This window comes from Cheilinus undulatus, linkage group 19 (assembly GCF_018320785.1).
Source record: "Cheilinus undulatus linkage group 19, ASM1832078v1, whole genome shotgun sequence".
Taxonomy (NCBI): domain Eukaryota; kingdom Metazoa; phylum Chordata; class Actinopteri; order Labriformes; family Labridae; genus Cheilinus; species Cheilinus undulatus.
Genome location: NC_054883.1, coordinates 4732754 through 4750842, shown reverse-complemented (window position 1 = coordinate 4750842; position 18089 = coordinate 4732754). Strand labels below are relative to the sequence as shown.

General features: G+C 40.2%; 1 protein-coding gene across 4 annotated transcripts in view; it reads right to left on the bottom strand.

Annotated features, from left to right (window-relative positions):
* The window catches only part of ncoa2 (nuclear receptor coactivator 2), a 112817-nt gene extending 99196 nt beyond the window's left edge, over positions 1-13621 (bottom strand). For all 4 annotated transcript variants that reach the window (XM_041813884.1, XM_041813887.1, XM_041813885.1 and 1 more), the window contains exon 1: positions 13465-13621. The gene's annotated coding sequence lies outside the window, so the exon portion shown is untranslated. The remainder of the gene's footprint in view (positions 1-13464) is intronic.
* Positions 13622-18089: the final 4468 nt, after the last annotated feature.

The following is an 18089-nucleotide window of genomic DNA, read 5'->3' as shown; positions in this document are numbered from 1 at the left end:
ATAGAAGATAAGACCGTCTTACATTACAGGTCTTAAACCTGGAGTCTGTCATTTTATTTATGTCAGTAAAGTGACGGTTGATGCCGGTCTGCAGGCTCCTTAGGCTGACAGCGCTGTACTCCCTGCTCAGAAAATATGACTGTCTCAGGTTGCTATAGTTACTCCTAACAGAGTGACGGCTAACGGCTGCTGAGCATTAATTTGGAACAGTGTAATGATTTTTTGACCAGAACTACTTGTGAAGTTTGAACGGTGACCATTTATCAGAAGTTAATGGACACCAATGAAATTTCCAGAGCCAATCAGATTTGAGTATTCACCAAGACCATGGTATAAAAAAGGAATCATTTCTTCTGTCTTGTTCGCTTTTGTAGGTCACACAAAGGCATCAGCATAAACTTCAGTCAGTTTCATAACCAGCTAAAACTCCTTTCAAGAGCTTTGACATACTTTTCACCCAGAATCAGTTGCTTAAAACCGTGAGTGATAATTTATTGCTTTAGAACTTCTGCATATTCTTAAATGAGGGTAAATACGGCCATTAGTAAAGATAATAACTTCTTTATTTCTAGACTGGCTGTGAATTTAACATTAGGATCTGTTTGACTCAGCTGCATGCTAATTCACATGCAAACCCTGTCTTTGCATCTTTATTGGTCATTTCACTCTCCATTTATCGTGGGAGTTAACGGGGCATGATACAATCCTCATGAACCTGTACAACATTTGATCATTTTAGCGATTAATAAAGAAAAACAAGCACTTCAGCTGGTGCCTAATAACTACAGCACACCTGAACTACACAGTATGTATGGACAACATGGGTCAGCTAAGGAGATTCCCTCCCTCCTGAAAACAGTAAAGATAAAGCAAGCGAAACCATATTATAGGTCACTGCAGGAACACTGCTGAGTCAGCAGAGAGCAAGAGACGGGGCAGAGAGAAAGAGAGAGAGAGAAATCACCCTGGTCAGAGTTTGACCCTCACAATGTGGACAGAAATGAAAAGCCTGAAACTGAATCCCCACATTCCTCTGGCTTTATGACAGGCGAGTGAGAAATGCTGCTGCTCCGCACATGTCATTCCATACTACCTTACCTCCGCCTGCAGTGCTGCAGTTTGCCTCCTCCTCAGAGGAAGATTGCATGCTAGATTTCTCTCAGGGCTGCATTTTTGGGCCACCCACCCTTCTCCTGCAACAGCTCGCTCAGTCCAAGGTTTCTCTCTCTCCCTCTGTGCCAAGGATGCCACCCTGGGCAGCGGGAAAGGTGCCAACCACATGCTAGCACCCAGTGCAGCAAACACATTGTGGCAGAGGGGAACACAATTCACCCACTCACACGAATTAAGACTTCAGCTCACAATCCACTTGGCTTTATGTACAACCCGATCCACCTTGTCGGTTTTGAGAATACCATCTCATGCTTAGTTTAAGGGGACGTTTTTATGGCTCTTCATAAAGAGCTACATAAGCTGCAGGTTTGGATAAGTCCTTTTAAAGTGCATATTTTATTACTTAGTAAGAGCAACATAAGCCCAGCTCCTCTTAAATCAAAACAAGGTACTCCCATCCATACAGTACACATTCAAACAGTATTATTAGGTCTTCATGGTGTACAGATAAACAATACCAGCCTTGCATATCAAGGGAAAACAGCTGCAGAAGCACTGTCCCACAGTCATGTGACCTCTGCTGCCTCCTCTGCTGTAGCCGAGCAGGCTGAGGGAGGGCACCTTCTTCTTAGCAATGAGCGGTAGACACCACAATATCATTTAGCTCCAGAGATCAATATGCACTTTGCAGTAGCTGACCTACATAAGTGGAGGAGCGTGCACCACTGGAATCATTGGATTGCCTGTGAGCTTTAAGATCATTGGAGCCCCGCTGGAGTCTCCACAGGGAGAGGAGCGGGAGGCAGCTGGTGGTGTGAGGTTACAAATCTCAGATTTGAAAACACAGATAGTGATTATGATCTGCATTATCAGTCTGAAAAAGATCTGACATGGAACTACTGCACCTGGAAAACGACCACGGAGAAGTTAAAGACTTGTGCAAACTCAGAGCTAAGGGTTGACTGAACCAACAAAAACATCATGATAATCTTTTTTCCCCTGAATTACCATTAATAAATCAGGAGAAGTGTGTGCATTGATTCTGCTCACCGTCAACAGTCTGTATTTCAGGACTCTAAGACTGAAAGGGACCAGAGACTAGGGCTGAGCAATTAATCACAAATTAGATCGCAATGTGGCCTCCTGCAATTTACAAAGAGCAGAAGTTGCAGTATTTCTTAAACTTGAAATGTGTCAAAACAAAAGTTTAATACATTAATTTTTTGCAGCAGAAGAGATTTCATGCACATTATGCAAACATTCAAGTGTCTTTTTAAAAAATGGTTTACAAAAACCCTCCTTTTGTGTTTTTGCATGTTTTGTTTTAGTCAAAATGAGTGACATAGAAATGATAATCCCTTCAAAAAATGCAGCTGGTATCAAATTTGCAATATGAGCAGAAATAACTAGCTGATGAAGCTTAGCATTAGCAAATACATAAGCTGAGGAACCTATTAGTAATTGCATATTAAATCACAATTATAATATCGGGGGAAAAATTGCAATCAAAATTATTTTTTCCAAATTGCTCAGCCCTACCAGGGACTGTCTCTTTTCTTTTCACTCTGTCTGCAACGTTAGCATGTGCTGCTCAATGAGAAGATGAAGACCTACAGTTACAGAAATCAGTTATTGAGTGGAGACACACAAAGAGGGCAACTTCTTCTACCTTCCTGCACATTTGTGCAGAGGTGTCAACATGTTCTTAAGTTCTTTAGTGCACAACTACAGTAAAATAATCAGAAAATAAGAGATTTCACTGCAACACTGCCTGTTTGACATCTTTTTGCAGACCCTTTAACTAAAACTGTCAGTAACTTAGTAGATTAGCCATCAGCGTTGGCTCTGTAGCCAAAATAGACCCACAAGAGACTTTGGTTGGCCATTCGGTTCCCCACAGAGGTATTCTTACGGTAGATGACTCACTGTTATTGTTACTGGTAGTGAACATGTTGCAGCAACGCTCTCTCTCATGGCTGAGGAGCACACAGCCAGAGTGGATAAACGGTTTGCTTACATCTACTTGACCACTGTTAGTGTAACTTGACTGCTTTGCTCATACTACTACCATCTCAGTCACAAACACCCAAGCCAAATTTGACCTACAAAAAGAAAAGAACATCAGGAACTAGTTTACATAATAAGGTGCATAAGTTCCTGTTCTTAGAGTGCCTTTTATCTATCATGTACTTTTTCATTATTGTATGCAGGATTGGGGGGGTAGAGAGCTGGATGGAGCAAAAGCACTTTGTGCTACATTGTCTTGTATAAAAGTTATATATCAATTAATTGATTGATTGATAATAAACCAGTTAAAAAGTGTTGAAAATGACTGAGTATAATGGGTGCTTTTTCATCTGTTTAAGGTGAGTCTCAGTTGTAAACAGTAAGTGGGAATCTTTAGTCTACATGTCGCTCAGACATCCTTCTCTTCTCTCACTCTCACCACTCCAGTTTGTTTTCATTCCTAAATTGATCTCCAGCTCAGTGAAATACTGTTAAATATCATGTCTGTGTTCTCACATATATCAATTATGTCACCAAATTAGGGCTGAAAGATTTGTGAAAATAATCTAATTGTGATTTTTCCCCTAATATTGCAATTGGGATTTAATATGCGATTATTTTTAGGTTCCTAATCTCATGTGTTGTTCAGCAAAGATAAGCAAGAGATCGTTCTATATTATAACAAGCATGATATAAAATAAGTTAAACTAGGAGCAAACAATTTAGGACAAAATATCTTAATGCAATTTTGGCCCATATAGCAAATTTGATATCAATTGCTGTATTGAAGGAGATGATCTTTCTTCATATTCTTGTTTACCACATGCATGAACATGAAAAATGGATTTTTGTAAAAACTAAAAGACACTAGAATGTTTCCATGATGTCTAGAGCATAAAAAATGATCGTATCAAACTGAGATTTCGAGACATTTCAGGTTAAAGAAATATTGCACTGTCTGCGATTTGAAAATTGCAGCACGCCATATTACAGTTTAATCTAATGTGTGATTAGTTTCCCTGCCCTAGACCAAATGAATCATTCTGAAAAACACATGGCTGTAAACCCTGGAAATAACAGGGCATGGATACCATGATATAACTGAAAACTCTTGAATATTTGGGTCTGTTTGTGCTACATTTAATGTTAGCATCTTAGCTACACTTTAGCTGCACCATCTCAACAGGTGAGACTTTGTCATTGTACGTAATTATTTCCTCTGAAGCGTACAGGGCAGACATTTCCAAAGTTATCCTTCCTTACATCAATGCCACATATCAAGCTGCAGAACAGGGGTGTCAAACTCAAGGCCCAGGGGCCAAATCCGGCCCGTGATGCAGTTATACCCGGCCCACCAGGTCATATGATATTTTTATTACAACTGGCCCACCAGTATAAGGTCTGCGGGTTTCCTCCAGTATAAAAATGTAAAATTAACCTTGATGATTTAAATGGGATTGAGTTTGACACCCCTGCTGCAGAGGCTCACTGAACCAACCTCTAACCTTAGAACCAGTTCAAAGACCGATTCATTTTTACTGATCCCGGACTAATGCGCTTAGACCTTTGAGGTTAAGATCGGTTAACCGGTTCTGATCAGTTCATCTTTGTGCCACTAGTAAACAGTTAAACGATAGTTTTGCTGTGGTTTACTTACGATGAAAGGTCTTAACTGTGCAGAAATAAAAGCATGATGCAGACTCTCCCTGCTTTAGCTCTATGTGACTTTTTATCCTTTGCATCCTAAAGCCTTCTGATATGAGACTGGGTGATACTAGACACCAGAAAACTTTCCATGCTGAAAATCCAAACCCAGAAGCACAGACTCTATAATTCTATGAAGAATCTGTGAAAGGCGAGGACTTTTGCGTAATCCCCTCAACTCTAAGATCGTGTTAGTGTCCATGGAGGTCATTAAAGAGGATGTCATCAAAGGTCTAACATCAGAGCATGGGCTTTAGACAAACTTACTGAGTATGTGCAAACTAAAGAGACTATTCTGGAGTCAACTGATGAGCTTAATCAGAAGACCACGCCTTCAGTAAATCGACAGCAAACCAAACATGTTTTAACTGTCAGCTCTTTTATAGCAAACACTATAGTTTCTGTGCTGGAGTTTCAAAAACAATCAGGTAAATCAAAAGAGATCTTGCACAGGCTGCCGTTAACAAGACAGGACCTACTTTCAGCACAGATAGATGGGATGTCTGATTCGAGGTCAGCTAAACAACACAATAACAACATGCCTGGAAGCAGAGAGGGAGTAAATACTCCCGCTCCTCCTCTTCCATGTCAAAGCTCTCTCAGCTTTTCATCAACCATCTCTGCCTCCGCTTCAGACGTCCCCCCCACCACCCCTCTGCTGCGCTGTCCCTCCCTCCTCCCTCTGCTGTAAAAACCTGGCCGTTTCCCCACTGCTCATCCCTCACGCCCACCCAGGACCTGTCACACTGCTGTTTCCATGACAACACAAACGCAAAGACGGCAGGGTGAGATGCCCAGCGAGACAAGGCAAACAGATACCGGGAGGGAGCTGCGCTTCATGTCAAGAGTACACTATAGACCTTACATAGCATGTGATGGACAGATAAGCGCATGTAGTCAGACCTGTGGCTTCTAAACTTTATATGAAACCATCACGTTTGATTTGTCTGACCTGCTTTATCACTCAAAGTCTATCTTCATCACTTTCTTTGGATCATTTCATTGGATTTTAAAGCATGTAAGTATGGGGCAGGCACGAGTATTCCCTCCTGATATTTGCTTTTTGATGAAACATACAGGCTTGAGCAAGGGTAGGGATACTTTGCAACATCCTTATGAAATCCAAGATTTCTGCCTGCCTGTGAGCGCCGGCTGCCTTCAGTCGACACTCCTCCTAAAAACAGAGTGCAGGAGTCCACATTAAAGCCTCGGTGAGAGAAAGAGAAGGGTTATGTTGTTGTTCACCAGCTGACCGCACTAAGAGGCAATGACAGGGATGTCATTTTCCAGCTTGGCTCAAATGAGTCAACTTAATTTTGTTAGCAAAGACAAGTGTATGGAAACCAGAGGCAGCGGAGTTAAGTAGAACAATGAGGCATGTGTAAGCACGGATTTATGTCTGCTCTCTTTAAATGTCATACAGTTAGCAGCCTTAGCGTCACAAAAAAGGAGCTGGCATTTCTTCAGAACAACAGCCTCTCAAGAGATTCGATTTGACAAAATCCAACAAGTAACTGATGGATTAGAAAATTTACAATCCTATTTTTTCTAATCAAGTCTTAATAAATTAACCGTCTAATCATTTCAGGGTTTTAATAAACTAAAGCCGGAAGGTGAGTTATGAAAATGTGTTTCTTTTTCTCAAAAGTGACATTGATTTTAGAGTGCTTTAGTAGGTTTGGTTGATGAAATCACCTCCAGAAGAAAATGGGATTTAGGTACTGAATGCAAAAATCGACTGACTGAGTTTTAAAATCAACATTTCAGCCAAATTTAAACACCAAGCCTCAATTATAGAGTTTGGATGTCTCAGTTTGTGAGGCCAGTCTCTATCCATCCCTAAAACTTTTATCAAATCTAAATAAATTCATATAAAATACAGATTTACTTTATGCCTTTCAGACACTTGAAGATTTACTTTTTCTTGCATTCTCGGGACTGACGGTGCAAAGTCTTTGCCGAGTGTTTTAAACTTTACAATCCAAGAATAACTTTTTCCCACTGATTAGTCCAGCCAGTATTTTCTCCTCAAGGCTGGCATACATTTTGCATTTTTGACTGGTTTTAAAAGGGCTAAATTCCTGCCTGATTACATGAAGTCTGTCATGCAGTGTCCAGAGGGGCATGATGGCTGATTCCAGTCCAATCAGCAGCTCCTGACCGGCCAGATGATACCAGATGTGCGTAAATGCCGAACGAGACAAAAATGAAATGAAGAAGTGTGACTTCCACCTAACCTGACACGCCAGATGCATTTGTTTTACACATCCATCTGGAAAACATTCCATAGACGGCGTTTGGGAAAGAGCGGAGCCTTTGAAAAAAAAAACTCGGAGGGTGATTGGATGAATGTTCTGTCTGTCACATCTTTACGGGCCAATCAGAGCAACAAAACACGTGACGTCGTAGCCCCCAACCGAGGTTCACTGTTACCGATGAATAAACTCCATAGAGAACAGCCTAACATGAACCATGGCGACTGTAGACATGTCAGTACACGACTTTGGTCGTTTTTGAAAAGAAAACAACTCACAGCTGTTCTTTGTTCTTCTTTTAACAAAGAAGTCTTCAAGTTCTGATAAAACTGGCGCTTTAGCAGCATCCACGCTAAGCTCTTCCGCCATCATTGCACCGGCCTCTCCTCGCTGCTTGCATACATCACGACTCTGCTGCGCCTGAAAGTACTGCCCTAGGATGCTGATTGGTCCTGTCACTTTCTAACCGGGCCCAAACGATTCAGATGGGAGCTTTGCAAGATGAATTTGCCAGTTAGAAACACAGAAACGGGCAAATCCATCTGCTTTGCAAGGTTAACTTCCACCTCTGTCTGATGGAGTTTTAAAAAGAAACTTTGATGTTAGTAAATATTCTTTCCAGATTTGATTCGTACTAGGGCTGGGCAATTAATCAAAAATTAGATTAAATCACAACATGGCCTGCTGCAACTTTCAAATCGCAAAAGGTGCAATATTTCTTTGACCTGAAATTTGATTCAAAATAGCAGTTTTACACTTTTTTTGCAGCAGAGATGTTAAGCATGACCTATCATGCAATCTTTCAGGTGCCATTTTTTTTTAGAAGTCTTCAAAAAATCCTCCCCTCTTCACTTTTGTACTTTTTTTCTAACAAATATAAGAATGACAAAAACCGTTCAATACAATAATTCATATCTAATTTGCAACACAAGTCAAAATCAGAATGAGATACTTCTAAAGAATTGTTCAGCCCTTGTTTAGGAATATTAGTAAGTTAAGGAATAATCGCATATCAATTCGCAATTGCAATATTGGGGGAAAAACATCGTAATTAGATTATTTTCCAAAATCGTTCAGCCCTAATTCATGCTGTACAGTGCTAAGACAATCAAGTGCGTGCATCTGCCACTACCACACACTGAAAAAGACCGACCACTACGGGTCACACTTTTATTAGCATGGCCAGCTACTGATGCTGATATTTGGCTGATTATCGGTACCGGCAGTTTAACTGACCAATAATCTTTAACATTAATTCATCAGAAAGGGTACTGCTTTGGCTCCACTACAAGTTCTGCCGTCCCCTCCGGCTTTATTTTCACTATTCATAGTCTCACCAAATTTCTTGTCTACAACACAACCTGACTGGCTAATTATCCTACGAGTGCTCGCCTGTCAGCACTTAGGTGTGGGTATCACAGACAGTGGACGTATGGCATCACTTTCTGTCTTCCTGCTGTGCTGTGTGCCGTTTCTCGCACTGATAGCGGTAAAATATTTATTTTGCTTCATGTTTTTGATTATGTAATTTTACTTTTGCAACATTAAGTTTATTTTGTACACATAAGAAATCAGCTCCAGATATCACCTGAAAAACAATATCAGTCAACCCTACCTAACACGACTGAAAACTCATCTCCCTTCATTGTGTTTGGCAGGCAGCTAAATTTACTGCTTTTAAAGAAAATGGGAACCTTGTGGAGTTCTGGTTTGACTGAAAACACTCCTCAGTAAGGAAAAGTGACAGACGGGGGAGTGAAGGGGCTGAGTCCGTCTCACAACAATCACAGCAAGGTGAGAGCTCGACTACCGTACTGTAGCTAGTAGATGCACACACTCCATACAGCAAGAACAGATGCTACGAACTGCACAGAAACTGCACGCTGTGCCGAATGAAATGTAAATCATCACACAGGAGGAAATGTTTAAATCTTCTCTCCTTTGGAGGACTCCAAAAAACAGACTGCAGCTCATATACGGTGACCTATTTTCTGAATTTTATGGTAAGTTGTGAGTGTTGGTTGCGTGTCAAACATCTCGACTATTGAATGAGCCGGCATCACACCACAACTTTTTAACACTCATGCCGTGTACGTCAGGCTGAAGACTACAAACTTCTGTACATTTTTGAAGATTTAATCATGATGAGCAATAATGGTTTTTCAGGGCAAATACTGATACTGATAATTAGCAGTGCATGTGACCCAGTAACCGATATTTAGGAGAAGTATGCAATGGCTCTGACAAACAAATTGTTCTCAATGTGGCAAAAGTAAAACTGCACGTTAAAAATTAAGAAAAATAAGCGATTCAGCACAAGCTCTGTCAACATGAGAAACAGCACAGAGCAACACAGTAGCAGCAGGAAACAGTGATGACTCCCTGTGTCAGTGTCACCCAGGCCTCCGTGTTGATTGGCTAGTAGTTGTGTGACGTCAAGTCAGGCAGGAGGGACGTTAGGTGAGACTGAGAGTGAAAACAAAACGATAGGGGAAATCACACCTTGCAGTAGAGCCAAACTAGCACGCCATTTAATTTAGGCTGATAATTCGGAAACAAAATACCGATAATTGGCTAAACGCCAAAGATCAGCATCAATAATCAGCGAGGCTGTTACTAGTTCTACCCCTAATTTCTAGGGGTGAAGTCGTAGGTAGGGCTGTCGTGATCGGTAAGACTAGAGGGGGTTGTTGGCTCTCCTCTCCCTCCCCTTTGAGACATCTACCAGAGTCGTCTCCACAAGCAGGCCTCCAGGATTCTGACGCACCCTGGACGCTGTCTGTTCAGCATCACTTGCTCAAACCTGCCGTACCGAGCATCATTCTCGCTGATGCCTGCTCCCTCACCGGCGGGGTGGACGACATGGGACGGATTTCTAACCACGGCTTTGTTTGCTGCTACAGAGGAGACTGCCAAACAAAATTTTGTTGTGTTTTTTTTTTTTTTTTTTAAGATTTATTTTTGGCCTTTTTGCCTTTATTGGATAGGACAGTGGATAGACTTGGAAACGGGGAAAAGAGCGGGGAGAGACATGCAGGAAATAGTGCCACGGGCTGGATTCAAACCCGGGTCGCCTGCGTATATGGCATGCGCCTTAACCACTCGACTACCAGCGCGCCTTTTGTTGTGTTTTTACTATGCAATGACAATAAACTTCGTATTTATGATACCAGAACTATAAAATTCTGTGATGCACGCAAAACTCAAATGACATATCTGGTTTGATACCACAGCAAAAAAAAGAAAAAAAATTGGAAGGCAACTAGCATTGTTAAATTATTCATTAAGTTACTCGCTAAAACCTGCAAAACCGCCCACACACTAGGGCGATACCCAGTACGCCCATGTTTACAAATTAATCTTAACTGATGCAAATATTCCAATGTAGTACAGCCTAAAACACCACTTACTTATCTGTCATTTTAACCAATGTTTACAGCTGATATATTCAGATTTTATTGTCAAGTCGGAATTTATTTCTATAGCACGTTTAAAGCAACCACAGTTGACCAAAGTGCTGCACAAGCTTGAGACAAAAAAGGAAATGAAATGCAATAGAAAGCATTTAGTTATATAACAATAATAGACGGAACAAATAAGAGCAGACAGTGTCAAGATTTCAAAGCTCAACTTGTATTATTATAGCCATGGTATATTTATTATAGCCATAGTATTAGAAATATTACAGCCATAATATCCATTGTACACGTCACCTGAAATGTTCATATTTGCAGAAATTTTGCAGAAAACTCCCTTTTGAAGGTAATATCTGCTGATACTGATACCACGGCGATAATATTGTATATCCACACTGATACTGTTTAAATACACAAATACCTGGACAAGCTTTTGGATCTGACAAGTTGTAATTGCTTGCTGAAGTTTTTGGTTGAAAATATGAAGGAAAAAAACAAAAGTGTAAAGGTTTCTGTTCTTTTCAATAATATAAATCATTAAAACAGCATTATTCTTAAGTATTTTATAGCAAGATATTCCAAAGTATTGCAAATATTAAATTTAGTGGCAGTACTGTAATTAGAGTTCATCTTTATTAAAACTAGGCCATCAGAATAAAAAACTCTGGACCTTATAGGACCCTGTCAGACATACAGTGATAGACAGCTACAAAAAGCACTGGCAGTGTCTACTACAGAACAAGGGTCAGATGATTACAGTATCTCTCAGCTGACGTAACAAGACAACCTATCACCGGGCAAAAGTCAGTGATTAAAGGGTGGGATGCATCTCTTCAGGCGCACTAGTAAATACTGCTTTCTGTCAATGAAATTATGAACATGTATTTAACACTGAAAAAAACAAAAAGCGAAAAAGGGTTTGTGTGATAGAAATTACAGGACTGAGTGGAGCCGAGGCAACCAGAGAGCAAGAGATGGATGAAGAGATTGTTTCCAAATCATGTGACGAGCCAGGCTTTACTCTGTCACACATACACACCTGTTGCTATAGCTGTAATGCACCATGTGTTCAGGCGGACAGCTACTTCTAAGTAACATCCATAACACTATAAGGACTGCCAAGTCAGTGTGAGAAAACCTCTAGTCCGCTATCCTTATATAAACATCCACATACTTGGACACACACTTGCATGAATTCCTGAAATGTCATGATTGCAGCACAGTCACTCTTTTGGACTGTTACATCCAAATGACATAAAAGTTACAGCACAGTATAATGTAGGAATGCATGATCGCATCAGTGCACGCCTGCATTCTTTGCAACCATGTCAGAGACATAATATGCATGCTGAATGTCCTCGGTGAACTCAAAATTTAAAGCCAGTTTCTGGGGATTTTTTTTTCACATCTTGTCCTGTCTTCCAAGGCCGAGCAGCTTGATCAACAATTATCTACGAAGAGAGATGCCTGCAGAGAGCTAGTATGTGCGTTTAAAAAAGCACATAACTTCAGGCACAATTCTTAGGAGACACAATGCAGCTCAGGTTGGCTGGAGAAGCGTTTTAAGTGGTTAAGAGACAACACATGCACACAAGAGAGAGGAACACACACTTCCTTAAACTCATTAAAGCAGATGCTCCAGACTTTTCCAGTTCAGTGAAGTATACATCCTTCTTTGGCACTCCATGAGACTTCTGGTAGATCTGACTGAAATCCTTCACTGCAGCCCTGAAGCTGCAGTTGGACAACATGTCATGTTAAGCCTCCTATCAGTGATGTGACCGGAGTACTGTGCACCATCAGGTGGGTAGAGTGATGCAACAGAAACTGCTCAACTGGTTCCTCAGGATGCGTTCCTCCAGCATTACTGAGAGGAGCGTTGACAATCATTGAAATGGCACAACTTGTCTGCCTGTATAGTCCCGAATCAGTCAAGCAGGAGAGCCCTTAAAAGGAGAGCACACACAATGAAGCAGCACACAAGTCAAACCTCTGAGCAGCACTCCCCCCCCCATACTGCATGAGTGCCTTACATTGTTTGAGTTTACTCTGCGCTCAATTAGTAATCCTGCCTCTATTACACCTTACGTGCTGCCAGCTCACTGTTGTGAACATATTTCAGGTTTTCTCACGTTTTTAGGAAGTGGTGTCAAAGCAGCCTCCTGCACTGTGCACACTTTTCCTCTTTAAACCTGCTGTGCAGAGCAGCATTGCGTTTCAACTTTTGGACTGCATTTAAAAAAAATGTTTGAGGCTACTTATTTAAAGTGCTCGCATTATAGCTTACCTGCTAACTAGCATTTCAGTAAAAGACAACTTAACGTTACTTCAGCTTAAAATCAGAATAGCTCCTGCTTCTTGAACAAATGCAGAAATTTAGTCAACTTACCAACGCAGCAAACAGCATAGAGGCATGGTTAACACAACAACAAACCATGTTTAACAGCCCGCTCAAACACATGGTGCTGAGAAGTGCCCTGGCTCACTCGTATATTCTGACAACGACGTCCATCCAGCCAGACTAGCCTGCAGCTAAAGAGTTAGCATGCTAACTGCGCTTCTGCCGTACTGACGAACTTAGTCCGGTGTTGTATGCACGGTCACCCGCTCACTCAGCACAAAAAACAATGACATTTTAAAGTATTGTGCACGCCACATTTCACTCCACGTTACCAAGTATACGTGGCCACGCCACTGATAAATACAAACAGATGTCAAACATTGCAACAACTCGCTTGCAAGCTCGCTGCCCGAGCCGTCTAATTGAGTTTGCTGCAGAAAACAGCATTGACACAGGCAGCGGGCTTAGCCAAGAAGCTAACGCTTGCTAATAAGCTAGCGCCGAAGCGAGAGCCTGTGCCAGACAGACACACAACCGAGATTGAAGACCTCGCATTGGATCTTGGATTTCATAACGAAAACACCACGTCCGGTCCCAACAAGCAGCACCAACACGTGAGGCTACTTACGATTTAAGACTTTGTGCCGTGTCCTCGCTGTTAAATTCCGTTTATCCGACGCAGCTCTGACCTTCGCGGTAGTGAAACAACATTTCTGCTGGCTAACTGTGCCGCCATGTTACTCCTGCTGTGCAAACCAATGCTGAGTGTTTATCTGGCTGGTAGCTGCTATCCTCCCCCACACCAAACCACATCACGGGGTTCCAGCAGTATCAACTCAGCTACCACCGGGGATCGTGGGCAACACCACGTTGATTTACCTGCTACAATGGCACAGTTAATAATTAAAATACGGCATTATTTAATCTAACAGACACAGCAGCTCACTTTAAATCACTACCTTTACGAGTGTCAGTGTTATGGCAGTACTTTAAAAGGTGGGCAAAGTGTCCTTCTAACAACTTTGGTCTCTCAATTTATTAATAATAAAGTGTTGCACAATTTTTAATGTCACACTAATACACCTTTACCTGTGGCTCTACTCCATACAAGATAAACAGTCTTCATGTTAGGTCATAAAGATGTATCAGCCTATTAAAATAAAACCTGAAAGCAAATAAAACTAATGGAGTTTTATGGCTTAATCACACACCTCCAGGCTGAACATCAGCCCCGCCTGTCTTTACACCACAATAAGAAATAAAACATTTCTGACCGGCAAAGACTGCTGCAGAAAATAAGTGATGGGGGGAAAGATTTTTCAACTCTTAAGTTTGTTTGTTATTTTTAAGACATGGGTAAAATATTAAGGCACAAACAGAAAGCTAGCATGGCGAGCCTTATAAATAATAATGAACGTGTCCTACTTACTCGGCCACCTTTATTTAGTGGGTGGTCAACTGTCCACAGATCACATTGGACGAGGAGGCGTTTTCTTTGAACGAAAACTTGTACAACACCGCCACCAAGCGGCTAACGGCTGAAACAACAACAACGTGGTTCACATATGTTTTCATGATCCAGAGGAAAGACTCAAGAGCAGAGACTATTTGGAAGTATTTATAATATTTAATGAATTATTGTGATGTGTGATAGGGCACCGAGTTTTGTCTAATGTATAATATGAAAAAGTTAAAAACCCTGGTTAAGATTTTATGCTGTTATTGTGATAACATCTATCACTCTTATGTAAAAACAGATGAGGATTATTAACTTCAAGCAGGGGTGTCAAACTCAGTCCCAGTGGGGGCCAGAATCTGGATTGAGATCTAACCTGAGGGCCGACCAGGGTCCACATTTAACCAAAAACTGTCAACCTCATTTTCACCAGTGATGAGTTATGGGAAGTAAAAAACAACTTAGCTCTGATGATAAAGGATTTCTGGATTTAAAAAAAGTCTAAATGATAAGTTTAAAGGCTCAAAATCTGAAGTAAAAAGGCAAAGCTATCAGTTCAAAAGGTCAAAACACAACATTATAAGAAAAATAGAATAGAAAAATAATATATAAGGCAGAAATATGAGACTGAAAGTCAAAATCATTAATCAAAAAGAGCAAAATATGAGACAAAATTCACAACTGTGAATTTAAAAGGTGAAATATGAGAATATGAAATAAAAAGTTGTGGGTTTTTAAGGTCAAATATGAGGTAAAATAATAAAAATCATGAGTTTTTAAGGGCAAAATGTGAGGTAAAATGTATAATAATGACTTTAAAGGCTAAAAATGAGATAAAATTGAGAATCATGAGTTTAAAAGGTCGAAATATGAGGTAATAAATAATAATTGTGAATTTAAAATGTAAAATATGAGATGATATTAAAAAAATATGAGTTTAAAAGGCCACAATATGAGGGAAAGAAATTAATATTATGTCTTTAAAGGTCACAGTATGAGACAAAAGGCCAAAATTATTCATTGAAAAGGCCAAAATATGAAATAAAAATTCTAAATCCTAAGTTTAAGTTGTAATTGAAAGATGCAAAATTGAAACTAGATATGAAAACTCAAATGAATGTCATCTAATTGTTTTTATTCTTGACTCTAAATTTGATGACTTAAAGATATTTTTAATCATCAAGGTTTAGTTTACATTTTTATACTGGAGTACCGGTGGGCCAGTTATAGTTACAATGTGATCTTGCAGGCCGGGTATAATTGTACCACTGGCCGGATTTGGCCCTCAGGCCTTGAGTTTGACACCCCTGACTTAAAGCATTTATTTCACAAAGATACACAAGGGAGGATGTTAGTGAAAATGAACTTTCAATCCAGGAAGTTGTAGTATTAATTGCATTTTCTCCACGTGCCTTCTCAGGTTTCATTCACTGAGACGACAACCTGCCAGCTGGAAGGAAACCCTGGAGGGCTCTTTGTCACTTATTGTCCACAGGAAGGATCCGCTTGGAGGGCGATTAATCATGCATTGTCCATTTAAATGGACAATACATGATTAAACAGGGCACTTTACCCCCTGAAGTGCCCTCCGAGTGGACATAAGTTGTCAGATTTTGTCCACTCAGAGGGCACTCAAGAGGGAAGGTTCTCTACTTTTTCACTAAGACAGCCCTTCAGAGGCACTTGGTAAAATTTTGTCTGGTTGATGGGCACTTAAGAGGGTAAATTGTAAATGTTGTCCACAGAGAAGGCACCTGAGAATCAATTTGACAATTTGTTTTCCACTAAAAGAACATTTAAGAGGAACTTTGTTAACTTTTGCCCACTCAGAAGGCACCAAAGAAGGCTCTTAGGGGCATCAGTGGGGGCACTTTTGTAGCAATTTCTCCAGAAATAGGGCACCAAGGGGGCAACACCCCCCGTCTGCATCGCCAGTGGTTGTATGTTGATGTTAAAGTATTAAAGTAACTCAAGTATAGTCTTTATTTCTAGAACTTTACATCACTTAAAGAAAATTTCCATCCTAAAATGTGTGACTTGGGGAACACGACAAAAGAAATGTTATTTTACAGATCAACCTTGGTATCTAGGCCAAGGGTTCCCAAACGTTTCAGCCTGTGACCCCCACAATAACAGTGTCAGAGAGTGGGGGTCCCCACCGTCCCAGGAGGTGGTTCAAGCGTATGATATTGCATCATGAATAAACCTACATTTAGGGAGTTTATGTACACATGAGTTACATTTAAGCACAAATCTCACTAAATTAGTATGGTTTAATTCAAATTAAACTCACTTTGAAGATATTTGTTACTATAACAGGTAAAATATATGACTTAAGATCATTTAAAGGTCATATATAATGCAAAATACACCTTTTCAGGCTTTTCTAACAAAAAAATGTGCTCTTGGCCTGTCCATAATCCCCCTCCAAAATCAGAAAGAAATTTCTGCCCTCTGCTCCTGATCAGGAGAGTCACATCCATTATGGCACATCCATATCCTGAGAGGGGCGGAGTCAGACAGCTGATTAACATTTAAAGCCACAGACACAGAAACAGCTCGTTCTGAGCAGGGCTGAAACGGAGGGGTTTTTAAACATACAAAAATCTAACACTGGAGTGTTTTTTCATCAACAAACTTCACAGGCATGTTTTAGGGACTTCTGAGAGCAATATAAACGTGTCTTAAAGGGGTAAAATATGTCCCCTTTAAAATTCAAATTTTTGTTTTTTTCTTTTTTTTTTTTGGAAAGCATCTGAGACTCTCTTTCAGCACCTCAGGGTCCCACTCAGTGTTAATTTAGGCAGCTATTTTTAATTTGTAGTCTCAATCTTAGTCTTTAGACCAAATGTCTTTTAGTTTCAGTTACATTTTAGACATTTCTACCCTTTTTAGTTATAGTTGACGAAGACTCAAGACATTTTAGTCTAGTTTTAGTCCATAAAAAGTCCTCACATTTTCGTCTTTCCTTTTAGTCCAAGCATTTATTTTGTTGCCTAAATCTGGTACCAGATCATGGTGGTGTGTTTTCTGCACTCTGTCTAACCTGGGGTCCCTGCTTTCTACAGCTGACAGGAAGGAGAGCTACAGCTGCATTGTTTTTGACAGATTTACCCACAGTGGAGAAATATCATGGGATTTTGAATGTCTGATGAAAACTACATTATATTTTAGTCTAGTTTTAGTCATCTTGACAAAACTAAACTTAGTTTTTGTCAGTTTTAGTCATCACAGATCTATTTTTGTTAGTTTTAGTCTAGTTTTTGTTATGGAAAAAAAGGCTGTCAGTGAACATTTTAAGTCAGAGTTGTAGTTGAGGAAATGAACACTGGTGCCAGTTCTAGGCTATTATCAAGCAGAGTATGAATACCATAAGGTATCTACACCTTATGCTCTAAATTTCATAACAGAGAGTATGGAAAGGACATCTTCCCTTTCTACAAGGACATAAAAGTTACAAATAAGTAATAAGTTAACAGAATGACATTTGCAGAAAGGGTTTTGTAGAAGTGACTTGTTGAACTTTATTTTCCAAAGAGGAAAGCTACGGGTTTCATAATCTCATTTTGAATTACTGATCCCACTTTGGTTTTACGGCAGTGAATAATGACATTGCCACCATTAACTGGCTGCACTTTTGTAAGTAATTCAAGAGTTTCATTGTTGCTTGGACAAATATTTTTCTTAGTGGATAACAGCTCTGTCCCTTGTGGCTCCAGTGAAAATGAAAAATCTGTGACTTTGGGCTCTTGTATTAAAAATAAGCCTTTATCAGTAGAACAAATTGCAGCTTATAA